This window comes from Arachis hypogaea, chromosome 11 (genome assembly GCF_003086295.3).
Source record: "Arachis hypogaea cultivar Tifrunner chromosome 11, arahy.Tifrunner.gnm2.J5K5, whole genome shotgun sequence".
Classification (NCBI taxonomy): Eukaryota; Viridiplantae; Streptophyta; class Magnoliopsida; order Fabales; family Fabaceae; genus Arachis; species Arachis hypogaea.
The window spans coordinates 104,452,477-104,463,241 of NC_092046.1; the positions used below are offsets into that span (position 1 = coordinate 104,452,477).

Below are 10,765 nucleotides of genomic sequence, written 5' to 3' on the forward strand. Positions count from 1 at the left end.
ATATGATTGCTTTTGTTGGTTTCCCACATAGTTGGCCTCTTCCCAATCACCTCCTTCAATGCTTACTTCCTCTTGATCCTGTGTGTGTATTGCAGCCACTTGCTTTGTTTCTAATTGCCTGGTAAGCTCTGCTAGTTGCTTGGCAAACACCTTGTTTTGGGCTAGAATTGTATCAACATGGTTCAGCTCCATGACTCCCTTAGTGTTGTGCCTTTCTGATGCATAGTAGTACTCATTCTCAGCCACTGTCTCAATCACTTCAATGGCCTCTTCCACAGTCTTTTTCCTATTCAATGAACCTCCTGATGAATGGTCTACAGCCTTCCTTGATTCATAAGAGAGTCCATCATAGAAAATATGCAATTGCACCCAATCATGGAACATGTCTGGTGGGCATTTCCTTGTCAAGTCCTTGAATCTCTCCCATGCCTCGTAGAGAGTTTCACCATCTTGTTGTCTAAAAGTTTGAACCTCAGATCGAAGCCTATTGACCTTTTGTGGGGGGTAGAAACGTGCCAGAAACTTGCTTTCCACCTCATCCCATGTTGTTAGACTCCCCCTTGGGAATGATTCCAGCCACTTAGCTGCTTTGTCCCTAAGTGAAAATGGGAACAAAAGCAGTTTATAGGCATCTTCCTGGACTCCATTGGACTTCACAGTGTCACAAATTCTCAGGAATTTTGTGAGATGTTGGTTGGGATCTTCATTAGCACTTCCACCAAATGAACAATGATTCTCCACAAGTGATATTAGCTGTGGTTTGAGTTCAAAGTTGTTGGCCTGAATGGGTGGTTTCTGGATGCTGCTACCACAATTCCCAGAGGTTGGGTTTATGTATGAACTAAGAACCCTCCTCTCAGGAATGGCATTGTTTCCATCAGCTCTCTCATGGTTGTGAACTTCTCTATCCATGTTGAGATCTAAAGCTTCCTCAAAATTGTCCTCAGATTCTCCTTCAGATTCCTCTTCTCCCACTACTCTCTTCCCTCTTGCTTCCCTTCTCAGTCTATGAAGGGTCCTCTCTGGTTCGGTATATGGAGGAGTTGATGTCTCTCCTCTCCTACCTGTCATACAAGAACACAGCACAGGCACAAACAAGTGAAATACTCTTGGTTAATGGAAGAGTATGGTTAGAGCAATTGAGGAATTAATTCAAACAGTTAGTGAGTCAGCGAGTTAGTTGCTTGAATTTAAAGGCATAAAGAAAGAAAGCATGTAACCGAGTGCAGAAATTAAAATTCAACAAGTAACTTGAACAGAATTAACAAAGCAAGAGAAATTGCTCAATCTAGTTAGCTTCCAATTGGAGAATTGTCAATCGAAAACCAATCCCCGGCAACGGCGCCATAAACTTGATGCACATAAACTAGTTATGCTACGATTTAGGAAATTGCACGATCGGCAAAATTCCTTCCGGCAAGTGCACCGGTTATCGTCAAGTAAAAACTAACAATAGAGTGAGGTCGAATCCCACAAGGATTGGTTGAGTGAGCAATTCGGATTAGAAGTGTGTTCTAGTTGAGCGGAATCAAGATTGAGATGAGTATTGCGGAATGTAAAATTGGCGGGAAAAGTAAATGACAAGAAATTGAAATGGCGGAATCTTAAATTGCATGAATTAAAGAGCAGAAACTAAATTGCTGAAATTAAAAGGGAATGGGGGTGATTGCATGAATTGAGTAGCAGAATGTAAAGAGAAAGTGGAAATCAGAAATGGGGAATTCATTGGGTTATAGGAGATATTGAGATCTCCGAATCAAAACATGTTTATCTCTTCCTCAACCAATGCGTTCATTGAATTTTGCTTGGCAATCTTATATGATTGGATCCCAATCCCTTGGCTCACCAATTCTCTCTAAAAACAAACAAATTCCCAATCCCTTGGTTTAAATGTTCATAAGAAGAGATGATGCTCGATCACTGATTATACCACACAGTTTCATGAACCACAATTTGGTAGGATTACATGTCACAATATCCATCCAAACCCCAATCCAATTCACTGTGAGAAAGCTTCTCTAGCATGAATCCTCCATTCCTTTCCCAAGGTTCCGAAGGATTCCAAGTATGGGTAGTTTCTTTCCCAAGACAACTACTCAATGGAATTAGATCGAGAAGCTTTCTAACAAAATTCAAGAGAAAAGATTGAAGAAGAAGATAAACTATTATTGATTCATTGAATTACAATAGAGCTCCCTAACCCAATGAAAGGGGGTTTAGTGAGTCATAGCTCTGAATTCAATTACAAGATATGAAAACTAGCTAAAAGTGAAGGTCCCCGTCCTCTCTAACTTAAATTCTATCCTATTTATACACTTTCTATATTGAGCTTCTGTTGTGTTTCTTGGGCTTTGAGGCCTCTCCCTGCTTTCCTTTTGCCTTGGGTTTATGATCCATAATCTTGATGAGGCTGCTGGTCCAAATTCTGTAACATTCATTGAGCCAACTTAGTGATAATCAAATAATGGCACATGACTCAATAAATTGAAATTTCAGACTCATCAATCCTTCAGGCCCAATCCCATAAACCATGATATTCAATTGGGTTTCATACCAGAATAAGTTTAAGTTAATGTTTGTGCTCAAATACTAACTTAAACCACAATATCTTTGGTCCAGAAACCTTTTCCAAGAGTGGCGTTTAAGTTGCAGTTTAAGCTTAAACTGCAGCTTAAACGCCAGACACTTCCAGTGAGGCCTTTTGTAGAAGCACGTTTAAGCTTTAGTTTAAGGTTAAACTGAAGCTTAAACGTGGAAATGGAAGAAGGCAGCCCTGGAGAGTCATGTAGTCGAACACGTTTAAGCTCCAGTTTGAGGTCAAACTGAAGCTTAAACGTGGATATAGGAAGGGCAGCCCTGGAGGTCGAACACGTTTAACCTCCAGTTTAAGGTCAAACTGGAGGTTAAACGTGGAAATGGAAGGAGGCATCCTGGAGGTCGAACACGTTTAACCTCCAGTTTAAGGTTAAACTGGAGGTTAAACGTGGAAGCTTAGAAAGGTAGCCCTGGAGGTGTCGAACACGTTTAAGCTCCAGTTTGAGGTCAAACTGGAGCTTAAACGTGGAAATGGAGAGAGCAACCCTGGAGGAGAAAACTTGGTCGAACACGTTTAAGCTCCAGTTTGAGGTCAAACTGGAGCTTAAACGTGGAAATGGCTCCCTGGTGCTTTTCCCATTCTGGCGTTTAACCTCCAGTTTGAGGTCAAACTGGAGGTTAAACGTGGAACTCCTTCCTGAGTGGCATTATCATTCTGGCGTTTAACCTCCAGTTTGAGGTCAAACTGGAGGTTAAACGTGGAATGCTTCTTTGGTGAGACTTTTCATTCTGGCGTTTAACCTCCAGTTTGAGGTCAAACTGGAGGTTAAACTTCAATTCCAGCATTTCTTAGCCTTCATGATTCTGGCGTTTAAGCTCCAGTTTAGGCTTAAACTGGAACTTAAACTCCACATGTGATATTCAAGCTTCCTTTATTGATTTTGTTGCTTCCTTGCCTAGCCTCTTCTTTCCTGAAATCATCCAAACAATTGCATCAAAGTCTTGCAAAATTTCATGAGAAATCTTCCATTCATAGCATTCAAGTAATATAACTAAAACTCATGGATATTGCATCAAAATCATATTGTTTGGATGGTTCATTGCTTTGTTATTCTTTTAACCATTCTTGGTTACTTTAAGCTCAAGAAAGTGCATAAAACCACTAAAACTAACAGAAAAATACTAGTGAAACTAGCCTAAGATGCCTTGGCATCATCCACCATACCAACCACCTTATGAGCCATATGAACCATATCAAGAACCACCACTTCCCTATGTACCATGTCCATATCCATCACCTCAAGACTCAACAGAGCGTCTCCAGGAAACAGTGAATAAATTTAATGCCACACTTCATCAATTGAATCAAGCAATAAATCAATTAGCTTCCCGACGTTCGGACACTCAAGGAACCCCCATGGCTTCATGTGGACAATCTAATGAAGAACGTAGCATGAAGGAGATACTAGAAACTCCAGTGGACAGTACGGAGCATGACTTTGTACTGGAACAAGTGGAGGAAGCTGTAATTATCAAAGAAGAATAAGTGGTTGAAGACTTAGGAGATGCTGAACCTCCATGGGAAAGTCAAGACATAGAACCTCCTTCCAAGACGGTTGCATTTGATGTTGAGGAGGGTGTACAACCTCCAAGGCATGTCATGGTTAAGGACTTGGAAGAGGTTGATCAAGAGATGGAGATTCAAGAAGAAGAAGCACAACCTCCCATGCCCTTGGTAAGTAATGAAGAAGAGATTGAATTGGAAGAAAGCTACCAAGAGGAAGAGGTTGAAATTAAAGAAGTTTGCAAAGAGGTGGAAGTTGTCAAAGAGCACAAGGGAGTGGAGCTTGGAATCACCTTGCCAAAGTTATTGGAGACCCCTCCCCCTAAGTTACCATCATCCTTCACAACATTCAAGTGGATAAAATTCATATCCCTTAGCTTTCTAATTCCACTTGAATATGGGCTACTGGAGACGGATGGTCAACTTAGAGCTCTTTGTGGCATTAAGAGTAAGAGGAAGATGGTTAGTGGTTGGAGTTGTCAAGCAAGGTTCATTATGGTTGGAAGCTTTAAGTTTAAACGCAAGGGTTGGTGTAAAGCTCAACTGAATGGGTCTAGGAAGTTGGTTGGCCGCTTTAGTGAGAATTCAGATTGCTTGCCACCCGGATGGAATCATGATGATCAACAAGAAGACGGGTGCAATAGCAAGGTTTGGGACCCTGGAATCTATTCTGACATTCAACACCCCGGGAGCCTAAGAATCTGTTTGAAGCTGCTCAAAGGCTTTACGTGCCTAGTTTGGGATCCCGGAAGCCATTGGAATGACAAACATTGGTGGAGATTCCTGGATGAGTTCAAGCACAAGCCACCATAACAGGGAACTCACCAAATGTCCAACTTAAGGACTTTAACTAAAAGTGCTAGGTGGGAGACAACCTACCATGGTATGATCGTTTTTTTTTTCAATTTTATTTCGTTTTGTTTGTTTTTATTTTATTTTCATTGAACCTGGAGTTACTCATAACATCCATATCATTTTGCACTCTGCATACTGCATCAAAAAAAAAGCACGCACGCGACGCGGCAGCGTCGCTGACGCGTCCGCGTCAGGTGGGAACATTGGCCTCCCACGCGACCGCGTCACCCACGCGGCCGCGTGACCTGAATATCGACGTGAAAAGGGTGCTTGACCGAAAGTTATGCTGGAGTGGTGATGGACTGGTGCTAAACGCACAATCCCTACGACGCGACCGCGTGACCGACGCGACTGCGTCATATCCTAATATTGGCCACTCACGCGATCGCATGATCCACGCGATCGCGTCACCCTGGATTTTGGCAATACTAAGTTTTGAACAGAGAGTTGTGCGAGTGCAAGGCTGCCCTCGCGCCAGTAGCATAAACTGTGTCACGCGACCGCGTGACCGACGCGACCGCGTCAATCCGTATAAGTGCAAGTCACGCGACCGCGTGCCCCACGCGTCCGCGTCGCTTGCGCCGCACAGCTTCCTTGATTTGCCAATTATCTTATCTTTTATTTTCTAATCCTAATTTCTTCTATCTTTTCTTCTTTCTTTCTTACTTTATTTCTTTCACTTCTCATTCCTTTTCACCTTCATTCTATTTTTACTTAATTTGCATATTTCATTCATTACATTTTAATTTTGTGCATATTTTTATTTTTTTTCTAAATTAATTATTTTTCTTTTGGTGTTAAAATTTTCCTATTCAACTATTATATTTTTTCTGGTATTATCTTAGTGCTTATGACTTGTTTTATTCTGATTGGGTAACATTATTTAAATCAATGCTAATCTTTTATGATACTTGTACTTCTCTTGCATTAATATGAACTTATACTATCTTGCATTACCCACATTTTTCTCTCCTTGGTTGCAAATTTTGCACCATTAGTATGCCATGTGCTTATATTGTTTTCTCACGTACATGTTGAAGCTTCCATGTAAATAAGACACTTATCATTAGGCATTAACCCAACCATACTTCATTTATTTTCTTATCTCTATTATTGGGTTACCTTTCTTCCCTTTTTCTTTCAGGATGGCCACCAGGAAGAGAACCGGAAGACGTTTACATGAGGAGACAGACAAGTCCATCTGCAAAATCTTCAGAGAAAAGCGCCAGTTGGAATAGTCCGTCCACCTGCACATCTTAGCATGCACCGAGGACGGTGCAATCTTTAAGTGTGGGGAGGTCGATACCGACTTCTATGGGTTAGTCACTTCATATTTTAGCACCAATGTTTAATTTTCTTTGTTAAATTAGTTGTTGCATTTGCATATTTGTTTGATTTTATGCATCTAGTTACTACTTGGTTAAAGTAATAAAATTCTTTTAAGACCCTATCTTTGAAAAATTTCACTAATTTAAATTTAAAAAAAAATTTGTGTTAAAACTTGTTTGAAGTTGTATTTGGAACATGGTTTTTGAGTCAAAGAACACACAACCTGTGAGATTTTGAGCTTATTTACATGGTTACATTATTTAACCATAAATTTTTATTCTTGTGTGTTTTCTTCACTATGATTACAATCTTTGCTTTGTTCCATTCTATATGTCCAATATTTAGTGTATTTACATGTTTGCATATGATTGAGACCACTGTTTGATTTTAGCTCACTTATCCCAAATAAGCCTACCCTTTACATCACCCTTGTTAGCCACCTTGAGCCTTTTTAACCCCCTTCTATTTCATAACCACATTACTAGCCTTAAGCAGAAAAACAAAATAAAAATCCCAAGTTGAATCCTTGGTTAGCTTAAGATAGATATTGTGTATAATTTAAGTGTGGGGAATTTTATGGGAACATGGGATGATATGAAAAAAATAGGGAATTAAATTGAATAAGTTATTTGAAAATTTGGGAAGCATGCTCATATGAAATCAAAATAATTAAATTACCATGTGCATTGAAAAAAAAATATTCAAAAAAATTAAGTAATTAAATAAGGGGATACAAAAAAAAAATTGTGTAAAAACTTGTTTGAAGTTGTATTTGGAACATGGTTTTTGAGCCAAAGAACATACAACCTGTGAGATTTTGAGCTTATTTACATGGTTACATTATTTAACCATAAATTTTATTCTTGTGTGTTTTCTTCACTATGATTGCAATCTTTACTTTGTTCCATTCTATATGTCCAATATTTAGTGTATTTACATGTTTGCATATGATTGAGGCCATTGTTTGATTTTAGCTCACTTATCCCAAATAAGCCTTCCCTTTACATCACCCTTGTTAGCCACCTTGAGCCTTTTTAACCCCCTTCTATTTCATAACCACATTACTAGCCTTAAGCAGAAAAACAAAATAAAAATCCCAAGTTGAATCCTTGGTTAGCTTAAGATAGATATTGTGTATAATTTAAGTGTGGGGAATTTTATGGGAACATGGGATGATATGAAAAAATAGGGAATTAAATTGAATAAGTTATTTGAAAATTTGGGAAGCATGCTCATATGAAATCAAAATAATTAAATTACCATGTGCATTGAAAAAAAAAATATTCAAAAAAATTAAGTAATTAAATAAGGGGATACAACAAAAAAAAGAAAAAAGAAAAGAAAAAAAATAATATTACCCCAAATGCAAAATAAAAAGAATCAATGCACATGGGACAAGATTCAAAAATAAGTTTGATACATGAGCATGTAATACAAAAGTGGGAAAATTCGGGTAGCTAGGTAAAGTATTTTAAAATTATATAAAGTATGTAGATGTTAGGTGAGATCTTAGACTAATCAAGGATTCACTTTATAAAGCTCACTTGGCCATACATATATCCTTATACCCTTACCTTAGCCCCATTACAACCTTGAAAAGACCTCATGATGTTTGCATTGATATACTAAATATTTGTTGATTGGTTAGATAAAGAACAAAGTTTAGAGAGCATAACTAGAAAAGAGTAGAGTGAATTACCCTATACACTTGAGAGACTAGAGTGATATACACTACCAGTGAGGGTTCAATGCTTGATTCTATGTTCCCTGCTTTCATGAGCTATCTTCTTACAAGTTTACTTGTCCTTTATTGTATGATTTGAATTAGTGAAATCTGATTTATGTTTGTCTTGAAGAGCTTATTTACTTTTAACCAAGTAGATAGAAACATCTTAGCATGTAGTTGCATTCATATAGATAGGTTGCATTTCATACATTCTACCATTTCTCTTCACTTTTATAGCTTCTCTTGAGCTTAGCATGAGGACATGCTAATATTTAAGTGTGGGGAGGTTGATAAACCACTATTTTATGGTTTATCTTGTGCTCAATTGAGTGGTTTTTATCAATTCTTTACCCACTTATTCATACTATTCGCATGTTTTATATTTTCCTTCCTGATTTTGTGCTATGATTGAAAACATGCTTCTTTGATCTTATATTTGCTTATTATTAATCCTCTCTTATTACCATTAAATGCCTTGATATGTGTGTTAAGTGATTTCAGAGATTACAGGACAAGAATGGCTCAAAGGATGGAAAGGAAGCATGCAAAAGTGGAAGGAATACAAGAAGTTGGAGAAATTGCTAAGCTGTCCAGCCTGACCTCTTCACACTCAAACGGCTATAACTTTAGCTACAGAGGTCCAAATGACGCGGTTTCAGTTGCGTTGGAAAGCTAACGTCCAGGGCTTCGATTTGATATATAATATTCCATAGTTGCTCCGACGATAGGCGACGCGAATGCGTGCTCCATGCGGACGCGTCGTAGTGACGAAAATCAGCGTGTTTGAATTCGCAACCAGCGAATTCTGGGCTATTTCTGACCCAGTTCTCGGCCCAGAAAATACATATTAGAGGCTATAAAGTAGAGGGATTGCATCCATTCATAATCAAGCTTTCAAATTCACAATTTTAGGAGTAGATGTAGTTTTTAGAGAGAGAGGTTCTCTCCTCTCTCGTAGGATTAGGATTTAGGATTTCTCTTAGTTTTAGGAGTGACTCTCAATCCCAGGTTCAATGTTCTTTTTATTTATTTTTCTAATTTAATTTATGAACTCTTCCATGTTATATTTGATATCTTTATTTGTGCTAATTGAGGTAATTCAGAATTATGATTGCTTTCTTTTATTTATTATATAAATAATTTGAATTTTTCCCTTTTGGCTTTGGTTGAGTCATTGGAGACACTTGAGTTATCAAACTCATTGTTGACTGAAAATTGGAATTCTTCAAGAATTAATTCGAGTTCCAATAACTCTAGCCTTTTCCAAGGAAAGACTAGGACCTGAGGAATAAAAATTAATTCATCCACTTAACTTACCTTCATAGTTAGAGGTTAACAAAGTGGGAGAAAAATCCAATTCTCATCACAATTGATAAGGATAACCAGGATAGGACTTCCAGTTCTTCATACCTTGCCAAGAGATTTTATTATTGTTAATTTATTTTACTTGTTATTTAAATATACCTGTGCCCATTGCCCAAACTCCAAAACCCCAATTTACAAACTCATAACCAATAATAAGAACATACCTCCCTGCAATTCCTTGAGAAGACGACCCGAGGTTTGAATACTTCGGTTATCAATTTATTTAGGGGTTTGTTACTTGTGACAACCAAAAACGTTTGTACGAAGGGATTTCTGTTGGTTTAGAGACTATATCTACAACGCGACTGTTTTTATAAAATTGTTTACCACCATAAAATCCTAACGTCAACTGCCAACCACATTGCGGTTGCTTCCAGTGCTTGCAGTTGTAGCATGAGATGCTAGTGTGCGACAGAAACTTGCATAACGACGCAATCGTGTAATAAAATGGGGAAGCCAGATCAAGAACTACATCGACATACCTACAAAAAATTGACCGTGTCTGATACAATTAAAAAGTTACCATGGCAATAATGAACAAAGCAATGATGATTGATGAGGAGTATGAAAAGTGGAAAGAACCATGCAGTGAACCAAAAAATTGCATTTAGATATTTTAGTTAAACAAAACAAAGAAAGTAAAGTTTCTAAATAATAAAGACAACATACCTGAACAGTGGGAATTAAAGCATGTTTTATAGCCATTGATTCAGGATCAATGCTCGATAGCATTTCACCATATGCATGCCATGCCTCAGGCACTAAAAATGAAGAATTTACTAAAGCATACTCAATTCCTTTTCCAAGCATATCCAACAATAATCTAGCTTGCTGATACGAAAATTGATGAACTTAATTATTCCGCATAACTACTGGAAAGTATACTGGGTCATATCAAGTAACAAAACTCGCTTAGAGTGAGGTCGATCCCACGAGGATTAAAGGATTAAGCAATCAATAGTTAATTGACTATTCTAGTTAAACAAGCATAGTTGAATGATAAGTAACAGGAAATGTAAATTATATGAAATTAAAAGAAAGCAATAAAGGGCTAGAAAGTAAATGACATGAATGTAAAGTTCAAGAAAGTAAAATACTGGAAAGTTAAATGGCAAGAAATGTAAAGTATGGGAAATGTAAAGTGCTAAGAATTAAAGATAGAAGACATTAGGGATTGGAGATGTTGATCTCTCTTGAATCAATGATTCTCACTTCTTCTCTTGTTCATGCAATGTTTGAATCTCTGGCAGATCATAAGTAATTGAGCTCCAATTCCTTGATTACCCAATTTCTCAAATCATGATCAAATGCCAATTCATTGATCCAATGCTCATGAAAAGAGGTGAAGTTTAATTTCTAACCCAAAGCCACCATAACTCATAAGATTCCAA

General features: G+C 37.8%; 1 non-coding gene across 1 annotated transcript; it reads left to right on the top strand.

Annotated features, from left to right (window-relative positions):
* Positions 1-382: 382 nt before the first annotated feature.
* On the top strand, positions 383-486 carry LOC112725078 (small nucleolar RNA R71). Its single transcript, XR_003164207.1, has one exon. It is a non-coding gene; the product is annotated as a small nucleolar RNA R71 (small nucleolar RNA).
* Positions 487-10,765: the final 10,279 nt, after the last annotated feature.